Genomic DNA, 13,860 nt, shown 5'->3' on the forward strand with positions numbered 1-13,860 from the left:
CCAAATGAAAACATATACCAAAAAATATACGTAGATAGATATTCGTACTAGTGTTATTTATAGCAGCCAAAAATTGTAAGCAATCTAAGTGGCCACAATGGAATGGGAATGGGAGGATGTGATAGGTAAGTATTTCCATGCAATGAAATACTATTAAGCAATAAAAAGAAACCTGAATTTCAGACACATGCTACCTACTACTTGGCTGAACAATGAAAACAGACCATTATGCTTAAAACAAAAAGAAATGCAAAACCCTATATATGATGGGACTTTGTTTACATGAAATTCCCAGCAAAAGTAAATTTTCAGAGGTAGAAAACAGATAAATTTTTCCCTGGGACTAAGAGGGATGAGGCGATTGGTCACAAAAGAGCACAGAAAAATGTTTCAGAGTTGGAAATACACACAAAAATTGAGTGTGGTAAAGTTTATTCAAATTCTGCCCACTGTTGAATTATACAGTGTGATGGTTGGTTTTAATGTCAACTAGCCACCAATTAGAATTACCTGAGTAGGGATCCTCACCTGAGGGAGGGATTGTTCTGAATGCCTTAACTGATGTGGGAAGGCCTATCTGAGTATGTGTGGCACCTTTGCGTAGGAGCCCAGATTGAAGAATTTTTCTACAAAGTTGGACAGAAGGAAGATCATTCACCATTGGTTTGCTCAGACTTCCCTCTTGCTCTGACAATGTTCTATTTTGTTGTTGCTGCTCCCATCAATGATGATGATGACAACGACAATGATGATGATTTCACTTACATCAAAGTCAGCCTTTCCAGGTTTCCATCATTGACTCAGGACCAGCAGCTCCTCAGGGTACCCAAATGGGACTATAGACGCACACAGCTTCGTGAACCATGGAATTATCAGGTTCCCAGTCTCTCGACTGTGAGACAGCAGTTGTTACTATTTTACTGTAAGATCATTTAATGAAGTCTTAATATATTCATGCTATTGGCTCTGTTCCTCTAGAGAATTCTGACTGATATATACAATTACAATGGGTGACTCTTACGTTACATAAATTCTATCTCAGTGATATTGTTCACTGTGTTACCCAGGCCCCACAAAACCTCTGGGTTCAAGCTTCTCCTCAGCAGCTGTACCTACAGTCATGGGCCACTTCTTTCAGCCTGGAATTATTTTAAAATAAACAAACAAAAAACAGCAGCTACATAACACTGACTACTCTTCCAGAGATCCTGAGTTCAATTCCCAGCAACCACATGGTGGCTCGCAACCATCTGTAATGGGATCTGATGCCCTCTTCTGATGTATCTGAAGACAGCTGCAGTGTACTAATGTACATAAAATAAATAAATAAATCTTTAAGAAAAGAATGAATTAACTCATGATAGCACTTTACTGGGTCATCATTACCCAATTATTTTACTTTTTATCCACTTGTGAGTCAAATTTATTCAGATCTATAGCTGTCCATTTCTTTGTAATGTTGCCTGCACTACAGATAACCAGATACGTGTAAGGCATTCTTTCTGGGTGTGTCTGTGTTCTCAGAGGAAAGCAGCCTTCGAATCCGTAGGATTAGCACTGAAGACCCCACACCAACATGCATGGGTATCACCCAATCCACTGAGACTGTGACGGAAACAAAACAAGGGAAAAATGGAGTGAGTTTGCCACAGTTTTGAGCTGGGAAAAAAAATCTCTCTTCTGTCCACAGACCTCAATGATCACGCTTCTTGTTTTGACTCGTTGTTGAGTCCCAGGCTTACATTGGAAGCACACTCTCAGTTTCCCTGGGCCTGGAACAGATTCTGGGTCTTTTTGTGAGCCAATCTTTCCATATATGTCACTACATTCTGTTGCTTCCATTTCCTTAGAGAAGCTTGTCTAGACAATGCTGCAATTTCACCACTTGGTAGTTTTCTTCCTTTGGTGTTTTGTGTGTGGTCAGTCAGAGTTTTTTTACTATGATCATTTGGAATGAATACCTTAAAGAAAACAATTTTTCTTTCTATAACTTTCCCAGGACAATATCCTCTAATTTCTATATTTTCATATTCTGCTATTTGTTCTCTTTTTTTCTCTCTCCTACTGCCTTTTTTCTCTTTCATCCCATTTTCTGAGAAAGATACCAGAATTGAGCAATATCTCCATATTATACCAAATAAAACTATGCATTTGCATGACTTCTGTCCATTGGACTGTATGCCATTTCATCAGTGCTTTTCACATTGTGCACTGGATTCTGACATAATATATGTATTTAAGACATCAATCATGTGAAATGTTCTCTGTGTCATTGTGACTCGATGAAGTCACCAAGGATGGCTTCTGTCTACCCAGTCAGCCAGAAGTCCCTGGGCACTGCAAGTCATTCTAAACTGCCTTGTTTGTTTTCTACTCCACCTTGAATTTCAATGGAGATAGTTCTGAGCTCTGTGGCTAACTGAACTTGAAGCGGGGAGTGGCAGTGACTCAGAATAACTCATATCTCATCAACCTTATCTAGAGAGAGGGGATAGAAAGAATACAAAGAATGTGAGGACCTGTTTTTGCTTCCACTTCCCATCTATCTCCACCCAGTTTTGTCATTTCCTACACTGCACTGTAAATCCCTCCTCCTTCCTCAATAGGTAAGAATTTATCCTACCCAATCTGAAAGTGGGAGCTATAACTGTCATTGACTCTGACCAAGATCCACTGCAAGTTATGTAATATCTGAATTCACACCACCGTCTTGTGTATAATTGCAGTTTTACCAGATCTAACAATCAAAAAAGAACTTTAAATTTAAGATATAAAAGTTAAGGTGTTTCTAAATCAACTTTAACAATAGGCACACTACCAGTGGAGATAATTATGGTTGACTTGGCAAGATTGTGGCTAGCTATCCTTCACGGCAGTTAGCAGTCTGGAGAGGCCATTATGATATGGGGGAAGCCAAGTTGTAGCTTCTGGGGAAAGTCCCAAGAAGAGACAATTAGCTTGCTGTCTCCTGGAGGCTATCTGGATAGGAAAGGTAGCATTACTACAACCTCTTTGAAATACGAAGGTGAACAATCATAAACATTCTGCCCTAGACCAAAATATATTTTTCTAAGATCTATTTTTATTTTTTTTTAATTTTTTTTTACTAGATCTATTTCTTTACTTACATTTCAAATGGTATTTCCTTTCCCGGTTTCCTGTCCATAAGCCCGCATCCCCACCCCCTTCCCCATATGGTTGTTCCCTCCATCCACCTCCCTTACCACCCCCCCTGACATTCCTCTGCACTGGGGGGTCTAACCTTGGCAGGACCAAGGGCTTCCCCTTCCACTGGTGCCCCAACAAGGCTATTCTCTGCTACATATGCAATTGGAGCCCTGGGCCAGTCCATGTATCATCTTTCAGTAGTGGTTTAGTCCCTGGAAGCTCTGGTTGGTTGGCATTGTTGCTTATTTTTATTAGTTTTAGTTATGCAACTATATGTTGGTATGTTCAGGTGAATGCAAAAGCCCAAGGAGGCTAGAGGCATGAAATTCTCCCAATGAGCTAGTTATAAGCAGTTATGAGTGACCCAGTATGGATTCTGAGACCCAAACTTAAAGCAGTATGTGCTCTTAACCACTCCACCATCTCTCCAGCCCCAGACGAAGCTTTAGTTAGGCTCCGAGCACTCTCCTATTCTCAATCTTGGACTTCTATCTCAATTCCTATAGAATCCAATTTTAGTCAAACTCTTTGACCAAGCCAGCTCAGTCAGTCAACAGGGTCTCAAAGGAGGGAGTGAGGAGTGAAAAGAAAAAGACGATTAGACAACATTATAACATGACTCCAGCCAGTTCTGAGTCTGAAGCCACTTTATTTTTTTCCAGTCTGCTTTTATATCAGTCTAGGCACATTCAAGGAATAAGGTCAGTTCTCAGATCAAAGACAAAGTGACCAAGCAAGGCAAAGAACAAAGAGATCACACCAGGTAGTAATCTAACAAAGTTCCTGGAGTCACTGGTTCTGGGGGCTTATCAGGATGACCAGGACAAAAGGGAAGCCACACATTCCTTAGCTGTGTTTACCTTGATCTTTGCATTAGCCCAAATGTGAATATTCTTATCTGAGCCTCCTTCCTTAAGCCCAGTGACTAGTACTTATAAAATTTCTTATAAGTGGCACCAAAAGCTCCCCACATTTGATCCTCAATATCCGATCACATTTTTTACCTGACCAAATGTTCCTTCTTCCCTTGGGTAATGCCTAATCACTCTGACCTTCACCAAGAATCCCATCAGATCAATCTAGCAAGGAACTCCTTTAACTCATAGCAAGTTTCCACCCACTAACCCCCTCCCCTGTTCTACACTGAGGTCTACGTTGATGATAAATCACCACTTTTCCTTGGTAAATTCAACATCAAGCCCTGCTTTACACTGAGATCTCTTTGTTCTGTTGCTGTACTTTCTGATTAGGGTTTGCCTTCATTTCTTTTCATTCCTGGTTTTCTGTGGCATCAGTGTTCATAAGGAACCAGTAGTGAGGACAGCAGTGTGGGAGAATAAAAGATGACTGCCGACTCGGGGACCTTTCTAAACTCTGATTGAACAGTAACTTGTGATTGTCAAGGGCTTTCTGTTTAGTAACAGGCTGTTCAACATGTGTTAGCAAGCAATCATCTGTGATCTTTGAGCCTGGATTTTTATTAGATGGGTGAAATACCATTTCACTTATTTTAACACTATAGCCTCCTTCCTGCCCCAAACGAAGAACCATCTCTACTGATGCTCAGAAATCAGAAAGAAAGAAAGAAAAAAAAACAAGACAACCTATATTGTTAGCAGTCTAGGACTTGGATTGATACTTTGGATTGAAATTGTCACTGATCTTTGCCAACAGGTGTCAGAGAAGACGACACTGCCACCCATCAGAATAGCACAGAGCCCTTAAGGACTTTGTTAAATGTCTTGCCTTTGCAGATTGTTTTAAACTTACTACAGTGCTTTCAAAAGCAATTTCCATTAGCTAATTGCAATCTTCAAAATAGTGCGCTAAGGTAGTCATTGCCCCCATTTGGCAAACGACAAGTGCAGAGTGCATGAAGAAGAAGAAAGCAGGTGCCTGAAATAACTCAACCCTGGCACTGTGCACCTTGGGCAGCCAGGGTCTGCTTTCCAAGAAGGGCAAGTCTGCGACTGACCCTGCTGGGAATGTACACAGCGTGGGCATTTCCTAGAGCTTGAAGGATGCCCAACTACATCTCAAACACACATCTGCTCAGCCTCCGCTGCAAAACAGCTTCCCTTTGGGGCCTTGAAGAAACTGTTATTTCTCATTGCTTTTTTTTTTCATTCAGTAAATGTATGATCAAGAGCAGAGATCACATGGTGCAGACTTTTTTACCTGGAAGCCAAAGGTTTCTTACTGGCTGAGAGATACACAAAGTAACAGACTACATAGTGAGCTATATCTGAGGACTACGGCTTCTGCACTAATCAAATCAAATCAAAGTGTTACACCCTGACTGGGTTGGACTTTGTTTTTTGGTTTGGTTGTTTTCTTGGTTTTTTGTTTTTTGTTTTTTGTTTTTTTCAGTTCTGCGACTTTATTTGACGTCCAGCAGCTTAGTTCTCCACAGTGGTTGTCTACAGATTTCTGGATGTGGTAACAGGCGAACAAGTTACCAACCTGCAGACCTTGTTTGGTGATTCCTTCCCCTCATTGACTTTTTTGAACAAGTGTACATGAATACAGTATGGGATATTCTCTACTCCTCTGGCCCAGATGGCTTTATTGACCCTGACATCAATGCCCACATCTAAAGTCCCCATCTCCTTTAGGATTAACTTCCAGATTTCTTTGAGAAGAGAAGCAGATCTTGCCATCGATGCAGACGTAAATGTTGATGATGCCTTTTCAGGTCACCACCTTGCTGACAGCAGAATGACTCTTCTCCTCCTCCTCCTCCTTTTCCTTCTTCTTCTTCTTCTCTTCTTTCTCCTCTTCCTCCTCCTCTTTCTCTTTCTTCTTCTTCTTGTCACCCTTCTTTGCATGAGCCATTCTGTAGGGTTCAAAGTAGAAAGGAAGGGTACAAGGGATTGTGGGAAGGGAAGCTACCTGGATTTGACTTTGAGTAGAATTCAAAACAAGAACAAATTCTTGGGCTGAGAGTATAGTTCAGGAGGAGAATGATTCCTAGCCACATTCAAGGCCCTGGTTTCAGTCATCACTACCAACCCCCAATAAAAAGAAGAAAAAGAAACACACCCACTTAAAAAAAGAGGGGGTATGCCTTGGTCTTAATCTTAGAAAGTTTAAAAACTAAGACCAGAAGACTAAATAGCCAGTGTTTTATCCTTGTTGTTAACTCTCATCTTGCTAAGATGTGATTCAAACTTAAATGCAAGTGCTGGAAAACAAAAGGAAGTGACAAACAGCACCGTGGAACTACAGCTAATTACCCGTACAGAAACAGTTTTTAGGAGCAGTAGGCAAAAGGAATAAAGTGCACGCTACAGATACAGTGTATTTCCTCCTTTTGCCTAATGAGTTTCCTGAGCTTGGTAGAAGCAAATTTTTAAACACAATTTGTCAATAGTCATAAAAATCACTTTTATAAGAAATCTTTTCCATATTCAATTTCATAAATTATATTGTATATTATGGAGAAAGGCTGACTAAGAAATTATGTTTGTAAACAGGATGGTAGGAAAAACCATTTAAAAACTCTCAGCGGGGCTGGAGAGATGGCTCAGCGGTTAAGAGCACCGACTACTCTTCCAGAGGTCCTGAGTTCAATTCCCAGCAACCACATGGTGGCTCACAACCATCTGTAAAGAGATCTGATGCTCTCTTCTGGTGTGTCTGAAGACAGCTACAGTGCACTTATATATAATAAATGAATAAATCTTTTTAAAAAAAAGAAAAAAAACTCTCAGCACTGCTCGCTGTGACAGTCCACAGAAGTACACTGTGCTGAAGAGGTGGAGGGGCAAAAGGACCAAAATCCAAGGCCGGACTGGGCTATGTCTTGCATCGATAATATGACTAAGAGGATAAAGGTTCTTGCTGCTGGGTCTGACAACCTGAGTTCAGCCCCTGGGGCCCACATGGTAAAAGGAGAAAACAGGCTTCAAGCAAGTTGTCCTCTGAAATCCTAGTGTGTATCCCGGCATTCATTCATGCATGTACACACACACACACACACACACACACACACACACACACACACACACACACGACGACGACGATGATGATGATAAATAAAAAGTAACTTTCAGCACAATCACTGAACAAAAAATTTCAGGCAAAAGACATAAAGTGCACTGAGCATGGTGCCGCATACCTTTAATCCCAGCATCTTGGAGGCAGATGCAGATTTCTGAGTTTGATCCCAGTCATAATGACCATCCAGACCTGCACAGTGAGGTCTCTCTCTCTCTCTCTCTCTCTCTCTCTCTCTCTCTCTCTCTCTCTCTCTCTTCCCACCCCCCCCTCTCTCTCAGACTAAGTAGTGGATGAGCATAACATTTGCCACTTAATAAAGTTTATCTGTAACCACTGCAAGATATATATATATTTATATATATATATGCATGCTATGGATAAGAAAAATGCATAATAATTTCAACTTAGTATATAACTCTTTATACAAAAATCAATAGTTTAAAATCGTATTATAATATAAGTAAGATAGAATGGATGAGCTAAAATCTCTAATTTCTAAGATTTTATTTTCATAAAGTCTATTTGGAAATATATAGACATGCATAAGTGTGTCCCCACCACAAAGCTTTAAGAAAAGGCAACCCTTTTGAAAATTACAATCAGTACCTTTAAGGAAAGATAATAGATCATACATTAACAAAATAAGAATAAAAGGCTATAAAACAGAAAGTCAAAGAATATGTAAAGACGCAGAATATATTTCAGATGGGCAGAGAAAACAAAGGGGGGAATTCTCAAAGATATAACACAAGAAATATTCTCAGAGCTGAAGGATATAAACCTCTCGAGAAAAGGGACCCACATCGTCAATGAAGAAACTACCAAAGGCTGGTCCCTGGAAACTTCCACAATACCACGATGGAGAATGTGTAGACAGTTAAAAGTTATCCACCACAGTAAAACATAAAACTAGTAGTAAATGTTATTTCTCTTTTTTATTTATTATATATGAGTACACTGTAGCTGTCTTGATACACACCAGAAGAGGGCATCAGATCTCATTACAGATGGTTGTGAGCCACCATGTGGTTGCTGGGAATTGAACTCAGGACCTCTGGAAGAGCAGTCAGTGCTCTTAACCGCTGAGCCATCTCTCCAGCCTGTAAATTTTATTTCTAAATTGGCAGACATACCTTGTTGTGACCAAGAAGTCAGGTTTGAGAGCAAATTTTCCTCTTGCTCTTGGGGCAACCTGCTATGAAAAACCTGCTAGGTATCACCCTTTTCTACTCTTGGCTTCAACCCACTCACTACTGACCTCAGACATGTACCTGGGAACGGCCGGGTATTACACCAGGTTGTCTGGATCTAGCCCAACCCCTTCACTCTCCTGATATATTAGTGACAACCTGGAAATGAATGGGTGCTCTAAATCCTGGCTCTCCCACACATTATTCTATAAGTTAAAACAATGACTTAAGGGGTTGGGGATTTAGCTCAGTGGTAGAGCGCTTGCCTAGGAAGCGCAAGGCCCTGGGTTCGGTCCCCAGCTCCGAAAAAAAGAACAAAAAAAAAAAAAAAAAAACAATGACTTAAAATCTCTGGAGTTATACATTTTATATTATAAAAATAATAAATAATAACTATTTACTTCTGTTTCAGTTGCTAAAGATTAGAGAGAGAGAGAGAGAGAGAGAGAGAGAGAGAGAGAGAGAAGGTAGTTCCTAGCCTATGTTGCTAGAAAATAGCGCAGTGAAATGATATCTGCAATTATGAAAGACTGTTGTTTTCCACCTAGAATCGTAAGCCTAGTCCCTCTACCTGCTTTGGCTCAATATAACTTAATAAACTAAAGCCATTTCAGGCATGACAGAACTTGAAGACGTTTTATTAGCTACAATGTTTTCTTCTTTTTTCCTTAAGTTTTATTTCAATTTTCATCTGGTTCTTGTTTCTGCTTTGTCAGTACTGCGGATAAAGCTACCTACTCGTGTACCCAAGTCAGGTACCACTAGCCGTGTACTCCCTCTAGGATGCTGCTGGAGAACGTATTTCCCAGCACATGGCAGAGCCGAGACCGGACATTGGAAAGCAAGGATCTCAACGGCCGAGGAAAATGAAAGAAGATAAGCCTCAGCAGCTCTGCAGCAGTCAGAACACAGGCAAGGGACAGCGCGTGTTCAAGAGGGAGACGCGGGACAGAAGTGTGAAGCTGCATCTCACTATCTTTTTAAGTGCGGTAAATGTCTGACCAAAAGCAAGACCAATGAGATCGTAAGAGTTAAAAGATTTTTAAAGCACACTGAGTTACTTCAGAGACAATAAAAAGTTTCGAAAGAATCAGTCGACAATGGCTTATGAAGACTGCAGTTTCCTAACATTGGTTTGTAGAGTAACTAAACATCATGAAACATGTTTGAAGATCATAGGGACCATAGTATAGAAATTCCTATAATCTCCATTATTAATATAATGTCCAAACTCGACGAATTAAGTTTGGCAGAGTATTTTAAAGGGTCAGACACTGATGATTTTGTTATAAAATCTTGAGTTCATTTTAGAGACACTGAGAAGTAAGTTAATATATATGGCTGTATTAGTCAGGGTTTTACTGCTGTGAACAGACACTACCAGCAAGGCAAGTCTTATAAAGACAACATTTAATTGGGGCTGGCTTACAGGTTCAGAGGTTCAGTCCATTAGCATCAAGGCAGGAACATGGCAGCATCCAGGCAGGCATGGTACAGGCTGAGAGTTCTACATCTTCATCTGAAGGCTGCTAGCAGAAGACTTACTTCCAGCCAGCTAGGGTGAAGGTCTTAAGCCCACGCCCACATTGACACACCCACTCCAACAAAGCCACACCTCCTAATAGGGCCACTCCCTGGGCCAACCATATAAAGCATCACAAAGATCTTGATAAAAGATAGAATTTAGGATGCAGTAAAATGACTCAGCAGGCCTCCAAACCTGGCAACCTGAGTTTGGTCTCTGGCATACATAGTGGGCGTGGAAAACTAACTCCCACAAATTGCCCTCTGACTTCACATGCATGTTATGAAACATTTGTATACAAATAAACACACATACACACACAAACACTTAAAAAAAGATTTATGCTGTAATGATGATGTAACCCCGGATACCCATCAGGCTTAGGCAAGAGGATCACTTGAGCCCAAGAGTTCAAAGCCAACCAGAGGAACATAGTACTAAGGATAACTGTCTTACAAAAAAGAAAAAGAAGAAGGATATAAATTTTAAAGTGAGTAAATTGTAATGACTACAGCTTGGTGGTGTACTGAGAGGAGCAAAGCATAATCCCCAAACCCCACACTCCAAATTCTAAAAGGCTAAATCTCTCTGCTTCGGTTTCCATATTTGAAGTCTGAGCTAAAAATTGCTCTCAACTTTACACTTATACGCTCAGATCTGTTCAGCTTCAACAAGGCTACTCCTTCTGCCTTCCTCTCGATGATTCATTAATGATTCATACAAAGTACCAAATGACAAACTGTCTCCAGGACCTTAAACAGCCGAAAGCGTTCTCGTCCGACCCAGAGACCTTCTGTGCTCCTGGCCTCCAAGACAGGAAGCGTCACCAGGTAGCAAAAGGAATGTGTGTTCTGAAGAGATCTTAATTGACTCACTAAGTTATGGAGATTTTAGGCAACAATTTACCCTGTTCTTAAATTTTAAAAGTAGTTGCCATAGCAACTCCTAGACACAGCATATGGTATGTCTGGTACCTCCAAGATAACTGAGCAGATTCTCGATGAATTTTCCTTACAATATGTTGTGAACTTTTGTACATTTTAGTGTTTCAGTGGGCAATGTTATAAGGTTCTGGATTTCACTGTGCCATCTATATATTTAAAGGCTGGTTTTGAAACATTTATCATTTACAAAAACAAACAAGCAAGCTTTTTAATTATCCTCCTGTCCTTTAATGTATTTTCTTTATTTAAAAAAAAAAAACAACTAAAACCTGGTAGAAAAATAACAGATAACAAGCAATCTTAAAAAGAGCAAGCATAAATAAAACGTAAGTCATAAGGAAAATACCCTGCGCTCACTTATAGGGGAAAGAAGGAAAAGTGAACCCAGATGTCATTTTTCGACTTATCAAATTTGTAGAATGTTGCCGCTGCATAGGAGGGGTTTAAATTTGTATTGATATCCCAACAGCTCATCTGGGATTATAAACTCAAAACCTTTAAGATAGCTTCATAAGACCTAGTCATCCTAGCACCACAAGTCTATCCTAAAGAACATTTTAATAGCTATGAATTTGTATGCAATTTTTCTGTTAAAGAACTGCATGTGATACAGAGAAATTTGAAATAATACTAATTCGCTTACTGTGGAGTAATAATCCCAGCACCGGGAGTGAAGAGGCTGCAGGAGCAGGAGTTTGAGGCCAGCCCAAGCTACAGAGTGAAGCCTTGTCTCAAAATCGAAAAGAAAAATCAGAAGTCATCTTATCCATAGTAAAAAATTATGTAAAATTAAAAGATAGGTAAGCAAGCTCCTATATTTGGGCTTGATATTTGATGAAATATTTTTCTTTTAGGATGATTACTATTTCTTATGGTATGTGTTATTAGAAATTATGGCAGTTACATATCATAGCCCTATGCATATGAATGTACTAAATATATGCACCATGTATCATAGAGCTACTGCATGTGATATATGTGCATATATGCCTATATACATAATATATATTTAAAACAGATTCTTAAACAATTTAACAAAAATATTCTAATGTTTATAATACTGTATTTGTAATACTTTTTTGTTCACAACCATCCAAAACATCATGGGAGGTCACCGCCCCTATATGCACCCTAAACTAATTCACGCCGTTATATAACGTTGGACTTCTAATGAAGGCAGAACACATTGCTCAGTTCTGACCGGTAAATATACAATGCCACTTCAAAGATATCACACATTATATAAGACTGCATAAGAGATCGATTACCCTGCAGGATTTAAAACCGCAAGCCACCACATGTCAGGGAACTGTGAGCGGCCTCTAGAACTTGAAGAAAAGCTTCAACCAATAGCAGTGAAAAGCCAGGGCCCTCAGTCATGTGGCTGCAAAGAAGTAAATTCTGCCGAGACTGGAATGAGCCTGGAGGTGGGTCTTTCCCTAGGTGAGCCCTGATGAGAACACAGCCCAGCCCAGGGCTGCATCACAGTGAGTGTGGGAGACTGGATCCAGCTATACTCCGAGTTCTACCAACAGAAACTGCACGCGCATGTGCTGTTGTCTTAGCTGCTAAGTTTGTCTCTAGAGAATACTATGCTTTATAAATTTTCCTGTCTTGTTTGTACTTTTCAAATTTTTCTCAAATGTTAGAATAGGACTTTTTTTGCTTTTAAAAATCAAAAAAAAATGTTATTTTCAACAAATCATCTGGAAGCAAAAAAACTAAGTCTGCTTTTCAATTTTTTAACTGATTTTTAATGTAGCAAAAGCATGTTTTTTAAAGTGTACAATGAAAATACAGCACGAAGATTACCCCAGATTTTTATTTTTTTAAATTATCTTAACAGAATATTTTATTTAAATTATGCTCACATAGACTGTTTCTGAAATTTTAAGCTTTCTATATTTAATAATGCCTGCTGGGAGGGAAAAAAGGAAATCATACTTTAAAATTTTTTCCTTCCAATTTTGACCATGACTTAAAATGGAAAAAGTTATGTTGATCGTGCCTGGGTGTTCTCGTTTTAGAGGCCATTATGCACTTTAAATGCTCTGTTGGCATTTTAATTTCATTTTACAAAATAAATCTCAACTGACAACAGAATAAAGCAAATTCTAAGTCAACTAAACGAGAAAGTGTCACTGCAAACAAGAGGAACTTTGCAAACTCATGCGACATTTCATATGGCTCCTGAACCGAAATTTCCAAAGTTTCAACAAGGAAAAAAACACTGTGTGTGTGTGTGTTGGGGGGAAGTATTGACAACCGAAACCTTCTCCACTGCTTACGCTCTACAACACGCAACCGTTCAACTGTCTACATTAGCATAAACTTACTGTCGTGGGAAGCTCTCCGCAGAGCTGAAGGCTATGAAAAGAAAACTGTTCCTCAATGACTGCGAGCCCCTCTGTGAGACGTCTCTGTGGCATGGAGGTGAGGTGTACCAACACTGGATTTGAACTTCAAGTTCTTTCTTATAAAGTCTCCAAATGCCCAGAGTATTACATTAGTTATTTTTCCATTGCTGTGATAAAACACCATGACCAAAGACAACTTAAGGACAGTATTTTGGCTTGTGGTCCCAGGGGGATCAGAATCCATCCTGGGAGCTATGGTGAGAGGAGAGAACCCAGCAAGACTGCACCTGCCACACCTCCTCATGCAGCACCACCAATGAAGACTGTGGGGAACATCTCATCTCTAACTCAAATCATACAACTAAATGTCAACTCTAACTCTCTCTCTCTCTCTCTCTCTCTCTCTCTCTCTCTCTCTCTCTCTCTCTCTCCCTTATGTGAATTCGCAAAACATTTTTTTTTCCTAAACAGAAACCTGACTCATTACTAAGATTTAATTTGTCCATCTGCTTCTGTTTTCATGGTTAGTCATGAGAAGAAGTTCAGTGGGGAGAGTAACACATGGGTCCACGGATCTATTCCGAGGATGGAGACGTTCAGAAGATGTTTTCTTACAATAGTATTCTGGAGACAAATGCTGCCTTGGGTCACTTTCCAAGACATCATGAAAACTT

At 39.8% G+C, this 13,860-nt stretch overlaps 1 long non-coding RNA gene across 1 annotated transcript; it reads right to left on the bottom strand.

The window, feature by feature from the left end:
* Window positions 1–5,699: 5,699 nt before the first annotated feature.
* On the bottom strand, window positions 5,700–10,132 carry LOC134479382 (uncharacterized). The gene is made up of 2 exons (XR_010052669.1): window positions 9,790–10,132; window positions 5,700–6,004 (listed from the first exon to the last, which is right to left on the bottom strand). It is a non-coding gene; the product is annotated as an uncharacterized LOC134479382 (long non-coding RNA).
* Window positions 10,133–13,860: the final 3,728 nt, after the last annotated feature.

This window comes from Rattus norvegicus, chromosome 6 (genome assembly GCF_036323735.1).
Source record: "Rattus norvegicus strain BN/NHsdMcwi chromosome 6, GRCr8, whole genome shotgun sequence".
NCBI lineage: Eukaryota > Metazoa > Chordata > Mammalia > Rodentia > Muridae > Rattus > Rattus norvegicus.